At 45.5% G+C, this 18,387-nt stretch overlaps 54 non-coding genes across 54 annotated transcripts; all 54 read left to right on the forward strand.

The window, feature by feature from the left end:
• The first annotated feature begins 204 nt into the window (after window positions 1-204).
• LOC126684821 (5S ribosomal RNA) lies at window positions 205-323 on the forward strand. The gene has a single exon (XR_007642990.1). It is a non-coding gene; the product is annotated as a 5S ribosomal RNA (ribosomal RNA).
• Window positions 324-541: 218 nt separating this feature from the next.
• On the forward strand, window positions 542-660 carry LOC126685352 (5S ribosomal RNA). Its single transcript, XR_007643458.1, has one exon. It is a non-coding gene; the product is annotated as a 5S ribosomal RNA (ribosomal RNA).
• Window positions 661-878: 218 nt separating this feature from the next.
• Window positions 879-997, forward strand: LOC126685353 (5S ribosomal RNA). The gene has a single exon (XR_007643459.1). It is a non-coding gene; the product is annotated as a 5S ribosomal RNA (ribosomal RNA).
• Window positions 998-1,215: 218 nt separating this feature from the next.
• LOC126684368 (5S ribosomal RNA) lies at window positions 1,216-1,334 on the forward strand. Its single transcript, XR_007642549.1, has one exon. It is a non-coding gene; the product is annotated as a 5S ribosomal RNA (ribosomal RNA).
• Window positions 1,335-1,559: 225 nt separating this feature from the next.
• On the forward strand, window positions 1,560-1,678 carry LOC126684528 (5S ribosomal RNA). The gene has a single exon (XR_007642702.1). It is a non-coding gene; the product is annotated as a 5S ribosomal RNA (ribosomal RNA).
• Window positions 1,679-1,896: 218 nt separating this feature from the next.
• LOC126685354 (5S ribosomal RNA) lies at window positions 1,897-2,015 on the forward strand. The gene has a single exon (XR_007643460.1). It is a non-coding gene; the product is annotated as a 5S ribosomal RNA (ribosomal RNA).
• Window positions 2,016-2,233: 218 nt separating this feature from the next.
• LOC126685356 (5S ribosomal RNA) lies at window positions 2,234-2,352 on the forward strand. The gene has a single exon (XR_007643462.1). It is a non-coding gene; the product is annotated as a 5S ribosomal RNA (ribosomal RNA).
• Window positions 2,353-2,570: 218 nt separating this feature from the next.
• On the forward strand, window positions 2,571-2,689 carry LOC126684705 (5S ribosomal RNA). Its single transcript, XR_007642877.1, has one exon. It is a non-coding gene; the product is annotated as a 5S ribosomal RNA (ribosomal RNA).
• A 225-nt stretch (window positions 2,690-2,914) lies between these two features.
• LOC126684529 (5S ribosomal RNA) lies at window positions 2,915-3,033 on the forward strand. The gene has a single exon (XR_007642703.1). It is a non-coding gene; the product is annotated as a 5S ribosomal RNA (ribosomal RNA).
• Window positions 3,034-3,252: 219 nt separating this feature from the next.
• Window positions 3,253-3,371, forward strand: LOC126685357 (5S ribosomal RNA). The gene has a single exon (XR_007643463.1). It is a non-coding gene; the product is annotated as a 5S ribosomal RNA (ribosomal RNA).
• A 218-nt stretch (window positions 3,372-3,589) lies between these two features.
• LOC126684899 (5S ribosomal RNA) lies at window positions 3,590-3,708 on the forward strand. Its single transcript, XR_007643064.1, has one exon. It is a non-coding gene; the product is annotated as a 5S ribosomal RNA (ribosomal RNA).
• Window positions 3,709-3,926: 218 nt separating this feature from the next.
• LOC126685358 (5S ribosomal RNA) lies at window positions 3,927-4,045 on the forward strand. The gene has a single exon (XR_007643464.1). It is a non-coding gene; the product is annotated as a 5S ribosomal RNA (ribosomal RNA).
• Window positions 4,046-4,263: 218 nt separating this feature from the next.
• On the forward strand, window positions 4,264-4,382 carry LOC126684973 (5S ribosomal RNA). Its single transcript, XR_007643133.1, has one exon. It is a non-coding gene; the product is annotated as a 5S ribosomal RNA (ribosomal RNA).
• Window positions 4,383-4,607: 225 nt separating this feature from the next.
• Window positions 4,608-4,726, forward strand: LOC126684530 (5S ribosomal RNA). Its single transcript, XR_007642704.1, has one exon. It is a non-coding gene; the product is annotated as a 5S ribosomal RNA (ribosomal RNA).
• A 218-nt stretch (window positions 4,727-4,944) lies between these two features.
• Window positions 4,945-5,063, forward strand: LOC126685359 (5S ribosomal RNA). Its single transcript, XR_007643465.1, has one exon. It is a non-coding gene; the product is annotated as a 5S ribosomal RNA (ribosomal RNA).
• Window positions 5,064-5,281: 218 nt separating this feature from the next.
• On the forward strand, window positions 5,282-5,400 carry LOC126685360 (5S ribosomal RNA). Its single transcript, XR_007643466.1, has one exon. It is a non-coding gene; the product is annotated as a 5S ribosomal RNA (ribosomal RNA).
• A 218-nt stretch (window positions 5,401-5,618) lies between these two features.
• On the forward strand, window positions 5,619-5,737 carry LOC126684707 (5S ribosomal RNA). Its single transcript, XR_007642879.1, has one exon. It is a non-coding gene; the product is annotated as a 5S ribosomal RNA (ribosomal RNA).
• Window positions 5,738-5,962: 225 nt separating this feature from the next.
• LOC126684531 (5S ribosomal RNA) lies at window positions 5,963-6,081 on the forward strand. The gene has a single exon (XR_007642705.1). It is a non-coding gene; the product is annotated as a 5S ribosomal RNA (ribosomal RNA).
• Window positions 6,082-6,299: 218 nt separating this feature from the next.
• LOC126685361 (5S ribosomal RNA) lies at window positions 6,300-6,418 on the forward strand. Its single transcript, XR_007643467.1, has one exon. It is a non-coding gene; the product is annotated as a 5S ribosomal RNA (ribosomal RNA).
• A 218-nt stretch (window positions 6,419-6,636) lies between these two features.
• LOC126684901 (5S ribosomal RNA) lies at window positions 6,637-6,755 on the forward strand. Its single transcript, XR_007643065.1, has one exon. It is a non-coding gene; the product is annotated as a 5S ribosomal RNA (ribosomal RNA).
• Window positions 6,756-6,973: 218 nt separating this feature from the next.
• Window positions 6,974-7,092, forward strand: LOC126685362 (5S ribosomal RNA). Its single transcript, XR_007643468.1, has one exon. It is a non-coding gene; the product is annotated as a 5S ribosomal RNA (ribosomal RNA).
• Window positions 7,093-7,310: 218 nt separating this feature from the next.
• Window positions 7,311-7,429, forward strand: LOC126684708 (5S ribosomal RNA). Its single transcript, XR_007642880.1, has one exon. It is a non-coding gene; the product is annotated as a 5S ribosomal RNA (ribosomal RNA).
• A 225-nt stretch (window positions 7,430-7,654) lies between these two features.
• Window positions 7,655-7,773, forward strand: LOC126684709 (5S ribosomal RNA). Its single transcript, XR_007642881.1, has one exon. It is a non-coding gene; the product is annotated as a 5S ribosomal RNA (ribosomal RNA).
• A 225-nt stretch (window positions 7,774-7,998) lies between these two features.
• Window positions 7,999-8,117, forward strand: LOC126684710 (5S ribosomal RNA). The gene has a single exon (XR_007642882.1). It is a non-coding gene; the product is annotated as a 5S ribosomal RNA (ribosomal RNA).
• A 225-nt stretch (window positions 8,118-8,342) lies between these two features.
• LOC126684783 (5S ribosomal RNA) lies at window positions 8,343-8,461 on the forward strand. The gene has a single exon (XR_007642952.1). It is a non-coding gene; the product is annotated as a 5S ribosomal RNA (ribosomal RNA).
• Window positions 8,462-8,679: 218 nt separating this feature from the next.
• LOC126685363 (5S ribosomal RNA) lies at window positions 8,680-8,798 on the forward strand. Its single transcript, XR_007643469.1, has one exon. It is a non-coding gene; the product is annotated as a 5S ribosomal RNA (ribosomal RNA).
• A 218-nt stretch (window positions 8,799-9,016) lies between these two features.
• Window positions 9,017-9,135, forward strand: LOC126685364 (5S ribosomal RNA). Its single transcript, XR_007643470.1, has one exon. It is a non-coding gene; the product is annotated as a 5S ribosomal RNA (ribosomal RNA).
• Window positions 9,136-9,353: 218 nt separating this feature from the next.
• On the forward strand, window positions 9,354-9,472 carry LOC126685366 (5S ribosomal RNA). The gene has a single exon (XR_007643471.1). It is a non-coding gene; the product is annotated as a 5S ribosomal RNA (ribosomal RNA).
• Window positions 9,473-9,690: 218 nt separating this feature from the next.
• On the forward strand, window positions 9,691-9,809 carry LOC126685368 (5S ribosomal RNA). The gene has a single exon (XR_007643473.1). It is a non-coding gene; the product is annotated as a 5S ribosomal RNA (ribosomal RNA).
• Window positions 9,810-10,034: 225 nt separating this feature from the next.
• Window positions 10,035-10,153, forward strand: LOC126685369 (5S ribosomal RNA). Its single transcript, XR_007643474.1, has one exon. It is a non-coding gene; the product is annotated as a 5S ribosomal RNA (ribosomal RNA).
• A 218-nt stretch (window positions 10,154-10,371) lies between these two features.
• On the forward strand, window positions 10,372-10,490 carry LOC126685370 (5S ribosomal RNA). The gene has a single exon (XR_007643475.1). It is a non-coding gene; the product is annotated as a 5S ribosomal RNA (ribosomal RNA).
• A 225-nt stretch (window positions 10,491-10,715) lies between these two features.
• On the forward strand, window positions 10,716-10,834 carry LOC126685371 (5S ribosomal RNA). The gene has a single exon (XR_007643476.1). It is a non-coding gene; the product is annotated as a 5S ribosomal RNA (ribosomal RNA).
• Window positions 10,835-11,052: 218 nt separating this feature from the next.
• LOC126684711 (5S ribosomal RNA) lies at window positions 11,053-11,171 on the forward strand. Its single transcript, XR_007642883.1, has one exon. It is a non-coding gene; the product is annotated as a 5S ribosomal RNA (ribosomal RNA).
• Window positions 11,172-11,389: 218 nt separating this feature from the next.
• Window positions 11,390-11,508, forward strand: LOC126685372 (5S ribosomal RNA). The gene has a single exon (XR_007643477.1). It is a non-coding gene; the product is annotated as a 5S ribosomal RNA (ribosomal RNA).
• Window positions 11,509-11,726: 218 nt separating this feature from the next.
• Window positions 11,727-11,845, forward strand: LOC126684712 (5S ribosomal RNA). Its single transcript, XR_007642884.1, has one exon. It is a non-coding gene; the product is annotated as a 5S ribosomal RNA (ribosomal RNA).
• Window positions 11,846-12,070: 225 nt separating this feature from the next.
• LOC126685373 (5S ribosomal RNA) lies at window positions 12,071-12,189 on the forward strand. The gene has a single exon (XR_007643478.1). It is a non-coding gene; the product is annotated as a 5S ribosomal RNA (ribosomal RNA).
• A 225-nt stretch (window positions 12,190-12,414) lies between these two features.
• LOC126685010 (5S ribosomal RNA) lies at window positions 12,415-12,533 on the forward strand. Its single transcript, XR_007643168.1, has one exon. It is a non-coding gene; the product is annotated as a 5S ribosomal RNA (ribosomal RNA).
• Window positions 12,534-12,758: 225 nt separating this feature from the next.
• Window positions 12,759-12,877, forward strand: LOC126685374 (5S ribosomal RNA). The gene has a single exon (XR_007643479.1). It is a non-coding gene; the product is annotated as a 5S ribosomal RNA (ribosomal RNA).
• Window positions 12,878-13,095: 218 nt separating this feature from the next.
• On the forward strand, window positions 13,096-13,214 carry LOC126685375 (5S ribosomal RNA). Its single transcript, XR_007643480.1, has one exon. It is a non-coding gene; the product is annotated as a 5S ribosomal RNA (ribosomal RNA).
• Window positions 13,215-13,432: 218 nt separating this feature from the next.
• On the forward strand, window positions 13,433-13,551 carry LOC126684713 (5S ribosomal RNA). The gene has a single exon (XR_007642885.1). It is a non-coding gene; the product is annotated as a 5S ribosomal RNA (ribosomal RNA).
• A 225-nt stretch (window positions 13,552-13,776) lies between these two features.
• Window positions 13,777-13,895, forward strand: LOC126685376 (5S ribosomal RNA). The gene has a single exon (XR_007643481.1). It is a non-coding gene; the product is annotated as a 5S ribosomal RNA (ribosomal RNA).
• Window positions 13,896-14,113: 218 nt separating this feature from the next.
• LOC126685377 (5S ribosomal RNA) lies at window positions 14,114-14,232 on the forward strand. Its single transcript, XR_007643482.1, has one exon. It is a non-coding gene; the product is annotated as a 5S ribosomal RNA (ribosomal RNA).
• A 218-nt stretch (window positions 14,233-14,450) lies between these two features.
• On the forward strand, window positions 14,451-14,569 carry LOC126685379 (5S ribosomal RNA). Its single transcript, XR_007643484.1, has one exon. It is a non-coding gene; the product is annotated as a 5S ribosomal RNA (ribosomal RNA).
• Window positions 14,570-14,787: 218 nt separating this feature from the next.
• LOC126685380 (5S ribosomal RNA) lies at window positions 14,788-14,906 on the forward strand. The gene has a single exon (XR_007643485.1). It is a non-coding gene; the product is annotated as a 5S ribosomal RNA (ribosomal RNA).
• Window positions 14,907-15,124: 218 nt separating this feature from the next.
• On the forward strand, window positions 15,125-15,243 carry LOC126685382 (5S ribosomal RNA). The gene has a single exon (XR_007643486.1). It is a non-coding gene; the product is annotated as a 5S ribosomal RNA (ribosomal RNA).
• A 218-nt stretch (window positions 15,244-15,461) lies between these two features.
• Window positions 15,462-15,580, forward strand: LOC126685383 (5S ribosomal RNA). Its single transcript, XR_007643487.1, has one exon. It is a non-coding gene; the product is annotated as a 5S ribosomal RNA (ribosomal RNA).
• Window positions 15,581-15,798: 218 nt separating this feature from the next.
• Window positions 15,799-15,917, forward strand: LOC126685384 (5S ribosomal RNA). The gene has a single exon (XR_007643488.1). It is a non-coding gene; the product is annotated as a 5S ribosomal RNA (ribosomal RNA).
• Window positions 15,918-16,142: 225 nt separating this feature from the next.
• LOC126684532 (5S ribosomal RNA) lies at window positions 16,143-16,261 on the forward strand. Its single transcript, XR_007642706.1, has one exon. It is a non-coding gene; the product is annotated as a 5S ribosomal RNA (ribosomal RNA).
• Window positions 16,262-16,486: 225 nt separating this feature from the next.
• Window positions 16,487-16,605, forward strand: LOC126684714 (5S ribosomal RNA). Its single transcript, XR_007642886.1, has one exon. It is a non-coding gene; the product is annotated as a 5S ribosomal RNA (ribosomal RNA).
• Window positions 16,606-16,830: 225 nt separating this feature from the next.
• LOC126685385 (5S ribosomal RNA) lies at window positions 16,831-16,949 on the forward strand. The gene has a single exon (XR_007643489.1). It is a non-coding gene; the product is annotated as a 5S ribosomal RNA (ribosomal RNA).
• Window positions 16,950-17,167: 218 nt separating this feature from the next.
• Window positions 17,168-17,286, forward strand: LOC126685386 (5S ribosomal RNA). Its single transcript, XR_007643490.1, has one exon. It is a non-coding gene; the product is annotated as a 5S ribosomal RNA (ribosomal RNA).
• Window positions 17,287-17,504: 218 nt separating this feature from the next.
• LOC126684827 (5S ribosomal RNA) lies at window positions 17,505-17,623 on the forward strand. Its single transcript, XR_007642995.1, has one exon. It is a non-coding gene; the product is annotated as a 5S ribosomal RNA (ribosomal RNA).
• A 225-nt stretch (window positions 17,624-17,848) lies between these two features.
• Window positions 17,849-17,967, forward strand: LOC126685387 (5S ribosomal RNA). The gene has a single exon (XR_007643491.1). It is a non-coding gene; the product is annotated as a 5S ribosomal RNA (ribosomal RNA).
• Window positions 17,968-18,185: 218 nt separating this feature from the next.
• On the forward strand, window positions 18,186-18,304 carry LOC126685388 (5S ribosomal RNA). Its single transcript, XR_007643492.1, has one exon. It is a non-coding gene; the product is annotated as a 5S ribosomal RNA (ribosomal RNA).
• Window positions 18,305-18,387: the final 83 nt, after the last annotated feature.

An 18,387-nucleotide genomic window follows, 5' to 3' on the forward strand; every position in this document is an offset into this window, starting at 1 on the left:
GCGCCTGCATTTTTTTAATTATTATCGCCTATCGCGTAAACAGAACGAGTAACGAGTAACGAGCACCGGTGAATTGCAATGCAGGGACTAAACGGGAAATATGAAAAAGTTCAGGGACCAAAACGTACTTTTAAAGATAGTTTTTATTTTGGTTGAATGAGTTGCAAGGCAGCAGATATATACGATGATCGTGCAAGGTGTGACGGGTGCGATCATACCAGCACTAATGCACCGGATCCCATCAGAACTCCGAAGTCAATCGTGCTTGGGCGAGAGCAGTACTAGGATGGGTGACCTCCTGGGAAGTCCTCGTGTTGCACCCCTTTTTTGCATTTTTGCGGTCCGCGCCTGCATTTTTTTAATTATTATCGCCTATCGCGTAAACAGAACGAGTAACGAGCACCGGTGAATTGCAATGCAGGGACTAAACGGGAAATATGAAAAAGTTCAGGGACCAAAACGTACTTTTAAAGATATTTTTTATTTTGGTTGAATGAGTTGCAAGGCAGCAGATATATACGATGATCGTGCAAGGTGTGACGGGTGCGATCATACCAGCACTAATGCACCGGATCCCATCAGAACTCCGAAGTTAAACGTGCTTGGGCGAGAGCAGTACTAGGATGGGTGACCTCCTGGGAAGTCCTCGTGTTGCACCCCTTTTTTGCATTTTTGCGGTCCGCGCCTGCATTTTTTTAATTATTATCGCCTATCGCGTAAACAGAACGAGTAACGAGCACCGGTGAATTGCAATGCAGGGACTAAACGGGAAATATGAAAAAGTTCAGGGACCAAAACGTACTTTTAAAGATATTTTTTATTTTGGTTGAATGAGTTGCAAGGCAGCAGATATATACGATGATCGTGCAAGGTGTGACGGGTGCGATCATACCAGCACTAATGCACCGGATCCCATCAGAACTCCGAAGTTAAACGTGCTTGGGCGAGAGCAGTACTAGGATGGGTGACCTCCTGGGAAGTCCTCGTGTTGCACCCCTTTTTTGCATTTTTGCGGTCCGCGCCTGCATTTTTTTAATTATTATCGCCTATCGCGTAAACAGAACGAGTAACGAGCACCGGTGAATTGCAATGCAGGGACTAAACGGGAAATATGAAAAAGTTCAGGGACCAAAACGTACTTTTAAAGATAGTTTTTATTTTGGTTGAATGAGTTGCAAGGCAGCAGATATATACGATGATCGTGCAAGGTGTGACGGGTGCGATCATACCAGCACTAATGCACCGGATCCCATCAGAACTCCGAAGATAAACGTGCTTGGGCGAGAGTAGTACTAGGATGGGTGACCTCCTGGGAAGTCCTCGTGTTGCACCCCTTTTTGGCATTTTTGCGGTCCGCGCCTGCATTTTTTTAATTATTATCGCCTATCGCGTAAACAGAACGAGTAACGAGTAACGAGCACCGGTGAATTGCAATGCAGGGACTAAACGGGAAATATGAAAAAGTTCAGGGACCAAAACGTACTTTTAAAGATAGTTTTTATTTTGGTTGAATGAGTTGCAAGGCAGCAGATATATACGATGATCGTGCAAGGTGTGACGGGTGCGATCATACCAGCACTAATGCACCGGATCCCATCAGAACTCCGAAGTCAAACGTGCTTGGGCGAGAGCAGTACTAGGATGGGTGACCTCCTGGGAAGTCCTCGTGTTGCACCCCTTTTTTGCATTTTTGCGGTCCGCGCCTGCATTTTTTTAATTATTATCGCCTATCGCGTAAACAGAACGAGTAACGAGCACCGGTGAATTGCAATGCAGGGACTAAACGGGAAATATGAAAAAGTTCAGGGACCAAAACGTACTTTTAAAGATATTTTTTATTTTGGTTGAATGAGTTGCAAGGCAGCAGATATATACGATGATCGTGCAAGGTGTGACGGGTGCGATCATACCAGCACTAATGCACCGGATCCCATCAGAACTCCGAAGTTAAACGTGCTTGGGCGAGAGCAGTACTAGGATGGGTGACCTCCTGGGAAGTCCTCGTGTTGCACCCCTTTTTTGCATTTTTGCGGTCCGCGCCTGCATTTTTTTAATTATTATCGCCTATCGCGTAAACAGAACGAGTAACGAGCACCGGTGAATTGCAATGCAGGGACTAAACGGGAAATATGAAAAAGTTCAGGGACCAAAACGTACTTTTAAAGATATTTTTTATTTTGGTTGAATGAGTTGCAAGGCAGCAGATATATACGATGATCGTGCAAGGTGTGACGGGTGCGATCATACCAGCACTAATGCACCGGATCCCATCAGAACTCCGAAGTTAAACGTGCTTGGGCGAGAGCAGTACTAGGATGGGTGACCTCCTGGGAAGTCCTCGTGTTGCACCCCTTTTTTGCATTTTTGCGGTCCGCGCCTGCATTTTTTTAATTATTATCGCCTATCGCGTAAACAGAACGAGTAACGAGCACCGGTGAATTGCAATGCAGGGACTAAACGGGAAATATGAAAAAGTTCAGGGACCAAAACGTACTTTTAAAGATAGTTTTTATTTTGGTTGAGTGAGTTGCAAGGCAGCAGATATATACGATGATCGTGCAAGGTGTGACGGGTGCGATCATACCAGCACTAATGCACCGGATCCCATCAGAACTCCGAAGATAAACGTGCTTGGGCGAGAGCAGTACTAGGATGGGTGACCTCCTGGGAAGTCCTCGTGTTGCACCCCTTTTTGGCATTTTTGCGGTCCGCGCCTGCATTTTTTTAATTATTATCGCCTATCGCGTAAACAGAACGAGTAACGAGTAACGAGCACCGGTGAATTGCAATGCAGGGACTAAACGGGAAATATGAAAAAGTTCAGGGACCAAAACGTACTTTTAAAGATAGTTTTTATTTTGGTTGAATGAGTTGCAAGGCAGCAGATATATACGATGATCGTGCAAGGTGTGACGGGTGCGATCATACCAGCACTAATGCACCGGATCCCATCAGAACTCCGAAGTCAAACGTGCTTGGGCGAGAGCAGTACTAGGATGGGTGACCTCCTGGGAAGTCCTCGTGTTGCACCCCTTTTTTGCATTTTTGCGGTCCGCGCCTGCATTTTTTTAATTATTATCGCCTATCGCGTAAACAGAACGAGTAACGAGCACCGGTGAATTGCAATGCAGGGACTAAACGGGAAATATGAAAAAGTTCAGGGACCAAAACGTACTTTTAAAGATATTTATTAATTTTGGTTGAATGAGTTGCAAGGCAGCAGATATATACGATGATCGTGCAAGGTGTGACGGGTGCGATCATACCAGCACTAATGCACCGGATCCCATCAGAACTCCGAAGTTAAACGTGCTTGGGCGAGAGCAGTACTAGGATGGGTGACCTCCTGGGAAGTCCTCGTGTTGCACCCCTTTTTTGCATTTTTGCGGTCCGCGCCTGCATTTTTTTAATTATTATCGCCTATCGCGTAAACAGAACGAGTAACGAGCACCGGTGAATTGCAATGCAGGGACTAAACGGGAAATATGAAAAAGTTCAGGGACCAAAACGTACTTTTAAAGATATTTTTTATTTTGGTTGAATGAGTTGCAAGGCAGCAGATATATACGATGATCGTGCAAGGTGTGACGGGTGCGATCATACCAGCACTAATGCACCTGATCCCATCAGAACTCCGAAGTTAAACGTGCTTGGGCGAGAGCAGTACTAGGATGGGTGACCTCCTGGGAAGTCCTCGTGTTGCACCCCTTTTTTGCATTTTTGCGGTCCGCGCCTGCATTTTTTTAATTATTATCGCCTATCGCGTAAACAGAACGAGTAACGAGCACCGGTGAATTGCAATGCAGGGACTAAACGGGAAATATGAAAAAGTTCAGGGACCAAAACGTACTTTTAAAGATATTTTTTATTTTGGTTGAATGAGTTGCAAGGCAGCAGATATATACGATGATCGTGCAAGGTGTGACGGGTGCGATCATACCAGCACTAATGCACCGGATCCCATCAGAACTCCGAAGTTAAACGTGCTTGGGCGAGAGCAGTACTAGGATGGGTGACCTCCTGGGAAGTCCTCGTGTTGCACCCCTTTTTTGCATTTTTGCGGTCCGCGCCTGCATTTTTTTAATTATTATCGCCTATCGCGTAAACAGAACGAGTAACGAGCACCGGTGAATTGCAATGCAGGGACTAAACGGGAAATATGAAAAAGTTCAGGGACCAAAATGTACTTTTAAAGATAGTTTTTATTTTGGTTGAATGAGTTGCAAGGCAGCAGATATATACGATGATCGTGCAAGGTGTGACTGGTGCGATCATACCAGCACTAATGCACCGGATCCCATCAGAACTCCGAAGATAAACGTGCTTGGGCGAGAGCAGTACTAGGATGGGTGACCTCCTGGGAAGTCCTCGTGTTGCACCCCTTTTTGGCATTTTTGCGGTCCGCGCCTGCATTTTTTTAATTATTATCGCCTATCGCGTAAACAGAACGAGTAACGAGTAACGAGCACCGGTGAATTGCAATGCAGGGACTAAACGGGAAATATGAAAAAGTTCAGGGACCAAAACGTACTTATAAAGATAGTTTTTATTTTGGTTGAATGAGTTGCAAGGCAGCAGATATATACGATGATCGTGCAAGGTGTGACGGGTGCGATCATACCAGCACTAATGCACCGGATCCCATCAGAACTCCGAAGTCAAACGTGCTTGGGCGAGAGCAGTACTAGGATGGGTGACCTCCTGGGAAGTCCTCGTGTTGCACCCCTTTTTTGCATTTTTGCGGTCCGCGCCTGCATTTTTTTAATTATTATCGCCTATCGCGTAAACAGAACGAGTAACGAGCACCGGTGAATTGCAATGCAGGGACTAAACGGGAAATATGAAAAAGTTCAGGGACCAAAACGTACTTTTAAAGATATTTTTTATTTTGGTTGAATGAGTTGCAAGGCAGCAGATATATACGATGATCGTGCAAGGTGTGACGGGTGCGATCATACCAGCACTAATGCACCGGATCCCATCAGAACTCCGAAGTTAAACGTGCTTGGGCGAGAGCAGTACTAGGATGGGTGACCTCCTGGGAAGTCCTCGTGTTGCACCCCTTTTTTGCATTTTTGCGGTCCGCGCCTGCATTTTTTTAATTATTATCGCCTATCGCGTAAACAGAACGAGTAACGAGCACCGGTGAATTGCAATGCAGGGACTAAACGGGAAATATGAAAAAGTTCAGGGACCAAAACGTACTTTTAAAGATATTTTTTATTTTGGTTGAATGAGTTGCAAGGCAGCAGATATATACGATGATCGTGCAAGGTGTGACGGGTGCGATCATACCAGCACTAATGCACCGGATCCCATCAGAACTCCGAAGTTAAACGTGCTTGGGCGAGAGCAGTACTAGGATGGGTGACCTCCTGGGAAGTCCTCGTGTTGCACCCCTTTTTTGCATTTTTGCGGTCCGCGCCTGCATTTTTTTAATTATTATCGCCTATCGCGTAAACAGAACGAGTAACGAGCACCGGTGAATTGCAATGCAGGGACTAAACGGGAAATATGAAAAAGTTCAGGGACCAAAACGTACTTTTAAAGATAGTTTTTATTTTGGTTGAATGAGTTGCAAGGCAGCAGATATATACGATGATCGTGCAAGGTGTGACGGGTGCGATCATACCAGCACTAATGCACCGGATCCCATCAGAACTCCGAAGATAAACGTGCTTGGGCGAGAGCAGTACTAGGATGGGTGACCTCCTGGGAAGTCCTCGTGTTGCACCCCTTTTTGGCATTTTTGCGGTCCGCGCCTGCATTTTTTTAATTATTATCGCCTATCGCGTAAACAGAACGAGTAACGAGTAACGAGCACCGGTGAATTGCAATGCAGGGACTAAACGGGAAATATGAAAAAGTTCAGGGACCAAAACGTACTTTTAAAGATAGTTTTTATTTTGGTTGAATGAGTTGCAAGGCAGCAGATATATACGATGATCGTGCAAGGTGTGACGGGTGCGATCATACCAGCACTAATGCACCGGATCCCATCAGAACTCCGAAGTCAAACGTGCTTGGGCGAGAGCAGTACTAGGATGGGTGACCTCCTGGGAAGTCCTCGTGTTGCACCCCTTTTTTGCATTTTTGCGGTCCGCGCCTGCATTTTTTTAATTATTATCGCCTATCGCGTAAACAGAACGAGTAACGAGCACCGGTGAATTGCAATGCAGGGACTAAACGGGAAATATGAAAAAGTTCAGGGACCAAAACGTACTTTTAAAGATATTTTTTATTTTGGTTGAATGAGTTGCAAGGCAGCAGATATATACGATGATCGTGCAAGGTGTGACGGGTGCGATCATACCAGCACTAATGCACCGGATCCCATCAGAACTCCGAAGTTAAACGTGCTTGGGCGAGAGCAGTACTAGGATGGGTGACCTCCTGGGAAGTCCTCGTGTTGCACCCCTTTTTTGCATTTTTGCGGTCCGCGCCTGCATTTTTTTAATTATTATCGCCTATCGCGTAAACAGAACGAGTAACGAGCACCGGTGAATTGCAATGCAGGGACTAAACGGGAAATATGAAAAAGTTCAGGGACCAAAACGTACTTTTAAAGATATTTTTTATTTTGGTTGAATGAGTTGCAAGGCAGCAGATATATACGATGATCGTGCAAGGTGTGACGGGTGCGATCATACCAGCACTAATGCACCTGATCCCATCAGAACTCCGAAGTTAAACGTGCTTGGGCGAGAGCAGTACTAGGATGGGTGACCTCCTGGGAAGTCCTCGTGTTGCACCCCTTTTTTGCATTTTTGCGGTCCGCGCCTGCATTTTTTTAATTATTATCGCCTATCGCGTAAACAGAACGAGTAACGAGCACCGGTGAATTGCAATGCAGGGACTAAACGGGAAATATGAAAAAGTTCAGGGACCAAAACGTACTTTTAAAGATATTTTTTATTTTGGTTGAATGAGTTGCAAGGCAGCATATATATACGATGATCGTGCAAGGTGTGACGGGTGCGATCATACCAGCACTAATGCACCGGATCCCATCAGAACTCCGAAGTTAAACGTGCTTGGGCGAGAGCAGTACTAGGATGGGTGACCTCCTGGGAAGTCCTCGTGTTGCACCCCTTTTTTGCATTTTTGCGGTCCGCGCCTGCATTTTTTTAATTATTATCGCCTATCGCGTAAACAGAACGAGTAACGAGCACCGGTGAATTGCAATGCAGGGACTAAACGGGAAATATGAAAAAGTTCAGGGACCAAAACGTACTTTTAAAGATAGTTTTTATTTTGGTTGAATGAGTTGCAAGGCAGCAGATATATACGATGATCGTGCAAGGTGTGACGGGTGCGATCATACCAGCACTAATGCACCGGATCCCATCAGAACTCCGAAGATAAACGTGCTTGGGCGAGAGCAGTACTAGGATGGGTGACCTCCTGGGAAGTCCTCGTGTTGCACCCCTTTTTGGCATTTTTGCGGTCCGCGCCTGCATTTTTTTAATTATTATCGCCTATCGCGTAAACAGAACGAGTAACGAGTAACGAGCACCGGTGAATTGCAATGCAGGGACTAAACGGGAAATATGAAAAAGTTCAGGGACCAAAACGTACTTTTAAAGATAGTTTTTATTTTGGTTGAATGAGTTGCAAGGCAGCAGATATATACGATGATCGTGCAAGGTGTGACGGGTGCGATCATACCAGCACTAATGCACCGGATCCCATCAGAACTCCGAAGATAAACGTGCTTGGGCGAGAGCAGTACTAGGATGGGTGACCTCCTGGGAAGTCCTCGTGTTGCACCCCTTTTTGGCATTTTTGCGGTCCGCGCCTGCATTTTTTTAATTATTATCGCCTATCGCGTAAACAGAACGAGTAACGAGTAACGAGCACCGGTGAATTGCAATGCAGGGACTAAACGGGAAATATGAAAAAGTTCAGGGACCAAAACGTACTTTTAAAGATAGTTTTTATTTTGGTTGAATGAGTTGCAAGGCAGCAGATATATACGATGATCGTGCAAGGTGTGACGGGTGCGATCATACCAGCACTAATGCACCGGATCCCATCAGAACTCCGAAGATAAACGTGCTTGGGCGAGAGCAGTACTAGGATGGGTGACCTCCTGGGAAGTCCTCGTGTTGCACCCCTTTTTGGCATTTTTGCAGTCCGCGCCTGCATTTTTTTAATTATTATCGCCTATCGCGTAAACAGAACGAGTAACGAGTAACGAGCACCGGTGAATTGCAATGCAGGGACTAAACGGGAAATATGAAAAAGTTCAGGGACCAAAACGTACTTTTAAAGATAGTTTTTATTTTGGTTGAATGAGTTGCAAGGCAGCAGATATATACGATGATCGTGCAAGGTGTGACGGGTGCTATCATACCAGCACTAATGCACCGGATCCCATCAGAACTCCGAAGTTAAACGTGCTTGGGCGAGAGCAGTACTAGGATGGGTGACCTCCTGGGAAGTCCTCGTGTTGCACCCCTTTTTTGCATTTTTGCGGTCCGCGCCTGCATTTTTTTAATTATTATCGCCTATCGCGTAAACAGAACGAGTAACGAGCACCGGTGAATTGCAATGCAGGGACTAAACGGGAAATATGAAAAAGTTCAGGGACCAAAACGTACTTTTAAAGATATTTTTTATTTTGGTTGAATGAGTTGCAAGGCAGCAGATATATACGATGATCGTGAAAGGTGTGACGGGTGCGATCATACCAGCACTAATGCACCGGATCCCATCAGAACTCCGAAGTTAAACGTGCTTGGGCGAGAGCAGTACTAGGATGGGTGACCTCCTGGGAAGTCCTCGTGTTGCACCCCTTTTTTGCATTTTTGCGGTCCGCGCCTGCATTTTTTTAATTATTATCGCCTATCGCGTAAACAGAACGAGTAACGAGCACCGGTGAATTGCAATACAGGGACTAAACGGGAAATATGAAAAAGTTCAGGGACCAAAACGTACTTTTAAAGATATTTTTTATTTTGGTTGAATGAGTTGCAAGGCAGCAGATATATACGATGATCGTGCAAGGTGTGACGGGTGCGATCATACCAGCACTAATGCACCGGATCCCATCAGAACTCCGAAGTTAAACGTGCTTGGGCGAGAGCAGTACTAGGATGGGTGACCTCCTGGGAAGTCCTCGTGTTGCACCCCTTTTTTGCATTTTTGCGGTCCGCGCCTGCATTTTTTTAATTATTATCGCCTATCGCGTAAACAGAACGAGTAACGAGCACCGGTGAATTGCAATGCAGGGACTAAACGGGAAATATGAAAAAGTTCAGGGACCAAAACGTACTTTTAAAGATATTTTTTATTTTGGTTGAATGAGTTGCAAGGCAGCAGATATATACGATGATCGTGCAAGGTGTGACGGGTGCGATCATACCAGCACTAATGCACCGGATCCCATCAGAACTCCGAAGTTAAACGTGCTTGGGCGAGAGCAGTACTAGGATGGGTGACCTCCTGGGAAGTCCTCGTGTTGCACCCCTTTTTTGCATTTTTGCGGTCCGCGCCTGCATTTTTTTAATTATTATCGCCTATCGCGTAAACAGAACGAGTAACGAGCACCGGTGAATTGCAATGCAGGGACTAAACGGGAAATATGAAAAAGTTCAGGGACCAAAACGTACTTTTAAAGATATTTTTTATTTTGGTTGAATGAGTTGCAAGGCAGCAGATATATAAGATGATCGTGCAAGGTGTGACGGGTGCGATCATACCAGCACTAATGCACCGGATCCCATCAGAACTCCGAAGTTAAACGTGCTTGGGCGAGAGCAGTACTAGGATGGGTGACCTCCTGGGAAGTCCTCGTGTTGCACCCCTTTTTTGCATTTTTGCGGTCCGCGCCTGCATTTTTTTAATTATTATCGCCTATCGCGTAAACAGAACGAGTAACGAGTAACGAGCACCGGTGAATTGCAATGCAGGGACTAAACGGGAAATATGAAAAAGTTCAGGGACCAAAACGTACTTTTAAAGATATTTTTTATTTTGGTTGAATGAGTTGCAAGGCAGCAGATATATACGATGATCGTGCAAGGTGTGACGGGTGCGATCATACCAGCACTAATGCACCGGATCCCATCAGAACTCCGAAGTTAAACGTGCTTGGGCGAGAGCAGTACTAGGATGGGTGACCTCCTGGGAAGTCCTCGTGTTGCACCCCTTTTTTGCATTTTTGCGGTCCGCGTCTGCATTTTTTTAATTATTATCGCCTATCGCGTAAACAGAACGAGTAACGAGCACCGGTGAATTGCAATGCAGGGACTAAACGGGAAATATGAAAAAGTTCAGGGACCAAAACGTACTTTTAAAGATAGTTTTTATTTTGGTTGAATGAGTTGCAAGGCAGCAGATATATACGATGATCGTGCAAGGTGTGACGGGTGCGATCATACCAGCACTAATGCACCGGATCCCATCAGAACTCCGAAGTTAAACGTGCTTGGGCGAGAGCAGTACTAGGATGGGTGACCTCCTGGGAAGTCCTCGTGTTGCACCCCTTTTTTGCATTTTTGCGGTCCGCGCCTGCATTTTTTTAATTATTATCGCCTATCGCGTAAACAGAACGAGTAACGAGTAACGAGCACCGGTGAATTGCAATGCAGGGACTAAACGGGAAATATGAAAAAGTTCAGGGACCAAAACGTACTTTTAAAGATAGTTTTTATTTTGGTTGAATGAGTTGCAAGGCAGCAGATATATACGATGATCGTGCAAGGTGTGACGGGTGCGATCATACCAGCACTAATGCACCGGATCCCATCAGAACTCCGAAGTTAAACGTGCTTGGGCGAGAGCAGTACTAGGATGGGTGACCTCCTGGGAAGTCCTCGTGTTGCACCCCTTTTTTGCATTTTTGCGGTCCGCGCCTGCATTTTTTTAATTATTATCGCCTATCGCGTAAACAGAACGAGTAACGAGCACCGGTGAATTGCAATGCAGGGACTAAACGGGAAATATGAAAAAGTTCAGGGACCAAAACGTACTTTTAAAGATAGTTTTTATTTTGGTTGAATGAGTTGCAAGGCAGCAGATATATACGATGATCGTGCAAGGTGTGACGGGTGCGATCATACCAGCACTAATGCACCGGATCCCATCAGAACTCCGAAGATAAACGTGCTTGGGCGAGAGCAGTACTAGGATGGGTGACCTCCTGGGAAGTCCTCGTGTTGCACCCCTTTTTTGCATTTTTGCGGTCCGCGCCTGCATTTTTTTAATTATTATCGCCTATCGCGTAAACAGAACGAGTAACGAGCACTGGTGAATTGCAATGCAGGGACTAAACGGGAAATATGAAAAAGTTCAGGGACCAAAACGTACTTTTAAAGATATTTTTTATTTTGGTTGAATGAGTTGCAAGGCAGCAGATATATACGATGATCGTGCAAGGTGTGACGGGTGCGATCATACCAGCACTAATGCACCGGATCCCATCAGAACTCCGAAGTTAAACGTGCTTGGGCGAGAGCAGTACTAGGATGGGTGACCTCCTGGGAAGTCCTCGTGTTGCACCCCTTTTTTGCATTTTTGCGGTCCGCGCCTGCATTTTTTTAATTATTATCGCCTATCGCGTAAACAGAACGAGTAACGAGCACCGGTGAATTGCAATGCAGGGACTAAACGGGAAATATGAAAAAGTTCAGGGACCAAAACGTACTTTTAAAGATAGTTTTTATTTTGGTTGAATGAGTTGCAAGGCAGCAGATATATACGATGATCGTGCAAGGTGTGACGGGTGCGATCATACCAGCACTAATGCACCGGATCCCATCAGAACTCCGAAGATAAACGTGCTTGGGCGAGAGCAGTACTAGGATGGGTGACCTCCTGGGAAGTCCTCGTGTTGCACCCCTTTTTTGCATTTTTGCGGTCCGCGCCTGCATTTTATTAATTATTATCGCCTATCGCGTAAACAGAACGAGTAACGAGTAACGAGCACCGGTGAATTGCAATGCAGGGACTAAACGGGAAATATGAAAAAGTTCAGGGACCAAAACGTACTTTTAAAGATAGTTTTTATTTTGGTTGAATGAGTTGCAAGGCAGCAGATATATACGATGATCGTGCAAGGTGTGACGGGTGCGATCATACCAGCACTAATGCACCGGATCCCATCAGAACTCCGAAGTTAAACGTGCTTGGGCGAGAGCAGTACTAGGATGGGTGACCTCCTGGGAAGTCCTCGTGTTGCACCCCTTTTTTGCATTTTTGCGGTCCGCGCCTGCATTTTTTTAATTATTATCGCCTATCGCGTAAACAGAACGAGTAACGAGTAACGAGCACCGGTGAATTGCAATGCAGGGACTAAACGGGAAATATGAAAAAGTTCAGGGACCAAAACGTACTTTTAAAGATAGTTTTTATTTTGGTTGAATGAGTTGCAAGGCAGCAGATATATACGATGATCGTGCAAGGTGTGACGGGTGCGATCATACCAGCACTAATGCATCGGATCCCATCAGAACTCCGAAGTTAAACGTGCTTGGGCGAGAGCAGTATTTGGATGGGTGACCTCCTGGGAAGTCCTCGTGTTGCACCCCTTTTTTGCATTTTTGCGGTCCGCGCCTGCATTTTTTTAATTATTATCGCCTATCGCGTAAACAGAACGAGTAACGAGTAACGAGCACCGGTGAATTGCAATGCAGGGATTAAACGGGAAATATGAAAAAGTTCAGGGACCAAAACGTACTTTTAAAGATAGTTTTTATTTTGGTTGAATGAGTTGCTAGGCAGCAGATATATACGATGATCGTGCAAGGTGTGACGGGTGCGATCATACCAGCACTAATGCACCGGATCCCATCAGAACTCCGAAGTTAAACGTGCTTGGGCGAGAGCAGTACTAGGATGGGTGACCTCCTGGGAAGTCCTCGTGTTGCACCCCTTTTTTGCATTTTTGCGGTCCGCGCCTGCATTTTTTTAATTATTATCGCCTATCGCGTAAACAGAACGAGTAACGAGCACCGGTGAATTGCAATGCAGGGACTAAACGGGAAATATGAAAAAGTTCAGGGACCAAAACGTACTTTTAAAGATATTTTTTATTTTGGTTGAATGAGTTGCAAGGCAGCAGATATATACGATGATCGTGCAAGGTGTGACGGGTGCGATCATACCAGCACTAATGCACCGGATCCCATCAGAACTCCGAAGTTAAACGTGCTTGGGCGAGAGCAGTACTAGGATGGGTGACCTCCTGGGAAGTCCTCGTGTTGCACCCCTTTTTTGCATTTTTGCGGTCCGCGCCTGCATTTTTTTAATTATTATCGCCTATCGCGTAAACAGAACGAGTAACGAGCACCGGTGAATTGCAATGCAGGGACTAAACGGGAAATATGAAAAAGTTCAGGGACCAAAACGTACTTTTAAAGATATTTTTTATTTTGGTTGAATGAGTTGCAAGGCAGCAGATATATACGATGATCGTGCAAGGTGTGACGGGTGCGATCATACCAGCACTAATGCACCGGATCCCATCAGAACTCCGAAGATAAACGTGCTTGGGCGAGAGCAGTACTAGGATGGGTGACCTCCTGGGAAGTCCTCGTGTTGCACCCCTTTTTTGCATTTTTGCGGTCCGCGCCTGCATTTTTTTAATTATTATCGCCTATCGCGTAAACAGAACGAGTAACGAGTAACGAGCACCGGTGAATTGCAATGCAGGGACTAAACGGGAAATATGAAAAAGTTCAGGGACCAAAACGTACTTTTAAAGATAGTTTTTATTTTGGTTGAATGAGTTGCAAGGCAGCAGATATATACGATGATCGTGCAAGGTGTGACGGGTGCGATCATACCAGCACTAATGCACCGGATCCCATCAGAACTCCGAAGTTAAACGTGCTTGGGCGAGAGCAGTACTAGGATGGGTGACCTCCTGGGAAGTCCTCGTGTTGCACCCCTTTTTTGCATTTTTGCGGTCCGCGCCTGCATTTTTTTAATTATTATCGCCTATCGCGTAAACAGAACGAGTAACGAGCACCGGTGAATTGCAATGCAGGGACTAAACGGGAAATATGAAAAAGTTCAGGGACCAAAACGTACTTTTAAAGATATTTTTTATTTTGGTTGAATGAGTTGCAAGGCAGCAGATATATACGATGATCGTGCAAGGTGTGACGGGTGCGATCATACCAGCACTAATGCACCGGATCCCATCAGAACTCCGAAGTTAAACGTGCTTGGGCGAGAGCAGTACTAGGATGGGTGACCTCCTGGGAAGTCCTCGTGTTGCACCCCTTTTTTGCATTTTTGCGGTCCGCGCCTGCATTTTTTTAATTATTATCGCCTATCGCGTAAACAGAACGAGTAACGAGCACCGGTGAATTGCAATGCAGGGACTAAACGGGAAATATGAAAAAGTTCAGGGACCAAAACGTACTTTTAAAGATATTTTTTATTTTGGTTGAATGAGTTGCAAGGCAGCAGATATATACGATGATCGTGCAAGGTGTGACGGGTGCGATCATACCAGCACTAATGCACCGGATCCCATCAGAACTCCGAAGTTAAACGTGCTTGGGCGAGAGCAGTACTAGGATGGGTGACCTCCTGGGAAGTCCTCGTGTTGCACCCCTTTTTTGCATTTTTGCGGTCCGCGTCTGCATTTTTTTAATTATTATCGCCTATCGCGTAAACAGAACGAGTAACGAGCACCGGTGAATTGCAATGCAGGGACTAAACGGGAAATATGAAAAAGTTCAGGGACCAAAACGTACTTTTAAAGATAGTTTTTATTTTGGTTGAATGAGTTGCAAGGCAGCAGATATATACGATGATCGTGCAAGGTGTGACGGGTGCGATCATACCAGCACTAATGCACCGGATCCCATCAGAACTCCGAAGTTAAACGTGCTTGGGCGAGAGCAGTACTAGGATGGGTGACCTCCTGGGAAGTCCTCGTGTTGCACCCCTTTTTGGCATTTTTGCGGTCCGCGCCTGCATTTTTTTAATTATTATCGCCTATCGCGTAAACAGAACGAGTAACGAGCACCGGTGAATTGCAATGCAGGGACTAAACGGGAAATATGAAAAAGTTCAGGGACCAAAACGTACTTTTAAAGATATTTTTTATTTTGGTTGAATGAGTTGCAAGGCAGCAGATATATACGATGATCGTGCAAGGTGTGACGGGTGCGATCATACCAGCACTAATGCACCGGATCCCATCAGAACTCCGAAGTTAAACGTGCTTGGGCGAGAGCAGTACTAGGATGGGTGACCTCCTGGGAAGTCCTCGTGTTGCACCCCTTTTTTGCATTTTTGCGGTCCGCGCCTGCATTTTTTTAATTATTATCGCCTATCGCGTAAACAGAACGAGTAACGAGCACCGGTGAATTGCAATGCAGGGACTAAACGGGAAATATGAAAAAGTTCAGGGACCAAAACGTACTTTTAAAGATAGTTTTTATTTTGGTTGAATGAGTTGCAAGGCAGCAGATATATACGATGATCGTGCAAGGTGTGACGGGTGCGATCATACCAGCACTAATGCACCGGATCCCATCAGAACTCCGAAGTTAAACGTGCTTGGGCGAGAGCAGTACTAGGATGGGTGACCTCCTGGGAAGTCCTCGTGTTGCACCCCTTTTTTGCATTTTTGCGGTCCGCGCCTGCATTTTTTTAATTATTATCGCCTATCGCGTAAACAGAACGAGTAACGAGCACCGGTGAATTGCAATGCAGGGACTAAACGGGAAATATGAAAAAGTTCAGGGACCAAAACGTACTTTTAAAGATATTTTTTATTTTGGTTGAATGAGTTGCAAGGCAGCAGATATATACGATGATCGTGCAAGGTGTGACGGGTGCGATCATACCAGCACTAATGCACCGGATCCCATCAGAACTCCGAAGTTAAACGTGCTTGGGCGAGAGCAGTACTAGGATGGGTGACCTCCTGGGAAGTCCTCGTGTTGCACCCCTTTTTTGCATTTTTGCGGTCCGCGCCTGCATTTTTTTAATTATTATCGCCTATCGCGTAAACAGAACGAGTAACGAGTAACGAGCACCGGTGAATTGCAATGCAGGGACTAAACGGGAAATATGAAAAAGTTCAGGGACCAAAACGTACTTTTAAAGATAGTTTTTATTTTGGTTGAATGAGTTGCAAGGCAGCAGATATATACGATGATCGTGCAAGGTGTGACGGGTGCGATCATACCAGCACTAATGCACCGGATCCCATCAGAACTCCGAAGTCAAACGTGCTTGGGCGAGAGCAGTACTAGGATGGGTGACCTCCTGGGAAGTCCTCGTGTTGCACCCCTTTTTTGCATTTTTGCGGTCCGCGCCTGCATTTTTTTAATTATTATCGCCTATCGCGTAAACAGAACGAGTAACGAGTAACGAGCACCGGTGAATTGCAATGCAGGGACTAAACGGGAAATATGAAAAAGTTCAGGGACCAAAACGTACTTTTAAAGATATTTTTTATTTTGGTTGAATGAGTTGCAAGGCAGCAGATATATACGATGATCGTGCAAGGTGTGACGGGTGCGATCATACCAGCACTAATGCACCGGATCCCATCAGAACTCCGAAGATAAACGTGCTTGGGCGAGAGCAGTACTAGGATGGGTGACCTCCTGGGAAGTCCTCGTGTTGCACCCCTTTTTGGCATTTTTGCGGTCCGCGCCTGCATTTTATTAATTATTATCGCCTATCGCGTAAACAGAACGAGTAACGAGTAACGAGCACCGGTGAATTGCAATGCAGGGACTAAACGGGAAATATGAAAAAGTTCAGGGACCAAAACGTACTTTTAAAGATAGTTTTTATTTGGGTTGAATGAGTTGCAAGGCAGCAGATATATACGATGATCGTGCAAGGTGTGACGGGTGCGATCATACCAGCACTAATGCACCGGATCCCATCAGAACTCCGAAGTTAAACGTGCTTGGGCGAGAGCAGTACTAGGATGGGTGACCTCCTGGGAAGTCCTCGTGTTGCACCCCTTTTTTGCATTTTTGCGGTCCGCGCCTGCATTTTTTTAATTATTATCGCCTATCGCGTAAACAGAACGAGTAACGAGCACCGGTGAATTGCAATGCAGGGACTAAACGGGAAATATGAAAAAGTTCAGGGACCAAAACGTACTTTTAAAGATATTTTTTATTTTGGTTGAATGAGTTGCAAGGCAGCAGATATATACGATGATCGTGCAAGGTGTGACGGGTGCGATCATACCAGCACTAATGCACCGGATCCCATCAGAACTCCGAAGTTAAACGTGCTTGGGCGAGAGCAGTACTAGGATGGGTGACCTCCTGGGAAGTCCTCGTGTTGCACCCCTTTTTTGCATTTTTGCGGTCCGCGCCTGCATTTTTTTAATTATTATCGCCTCTCGCGTAAACAGAACGAGTAACGAGCACCGGTGAATTGCAATGCAGGGACTAAACGGGAAATATGAAAAAGTTCAGGGACCAAAACGTACTTTTAAAGATATTTTTTATTTTGGTTGAATGAGTTGCAAGGCAGCAGATATATACGATGATCGTGCAAGGTGTGACGGGTGCGATCATACCAGCACTAATGCACCGGATCCCATCAGAACTCCGAAGTTAAACGTGCTTGGGCGAGAGCAGTATTTGGATGGGTGACCTCCTGGGAAGTCCTCGTGTTGCACCCCTTTTTTGCATTTTTGCGGTCCGCGCCTGCATTTTTTTAATTATTATCGCCTATCGCGTAAACAGAACGAGTAACGAGTAACGAGCACCGGTGAATTGCAATGCAGGGATTAAACGGGAAATATGAAAAAGTTCAGGGACCAAAACGTACTTTTAAAGATAGTTTTTATTTTGGTTGAATGAGTTGCAAGGCAGCAGATATATACGATGATCGTGCAAGGTGTGACGGGTGCGATCATACCAGCACTAATGCACCGGATCCCATCAGAACTCCGAAGTTAAACGTGCTTGGGCGAGAGCAGTACTAGGATGGGTGACCTCCTGGGAAGTCCTCGTGTTGCACCCCTTTTTTGCATTTTTGCGGTCCGCGCCTGCATTTTTTTAATTATTATCGCCTATCGCGTAAACAGAACGAGTAACGAGCACCGGTGAATTGCAATGCAGGGACTAAACGGGAAATATGAAAAAGTTCAGGGACCAAAACGTACTTTTAAAGATATTTTTTATTTTGGTTGAATGAGTTGCAAGGCAGCAGATATATACGATGATCGTGCAAGGTGTGACGGGTGCGATCATACCAGCACTAATGCACCGGATCCCATCAGAACTCCGAAGTTAAACGTGCTTGGGCGAGAGCAGTACTAGGATGGGTGACCTCCTGGGAAGTCCTCGTGTTGCACCCCTTTTTTGCATTTTTGCGGTCCGCGCCTGCATTTTTTTAATTATTATCGCCTATCGCGTAAACAGAACGAGTAACGAGCACCGG

Source organism: Mercurialis annua, linkage group LG5 (genome assembly GCF_937616625.2).
Source record: "Mercurialis annua linkage group LG5, ddMerAnnu1.2, whole genome shotgun sequence".
Classification (NCBI taxonomy): domain Eukaryota; kingdom Viridiplantae; phylum Streptophyta; class Magnoliopsida; order Malpighiales; family Euphorbiaceae; genus Mercurialis; species Mercurialis annua.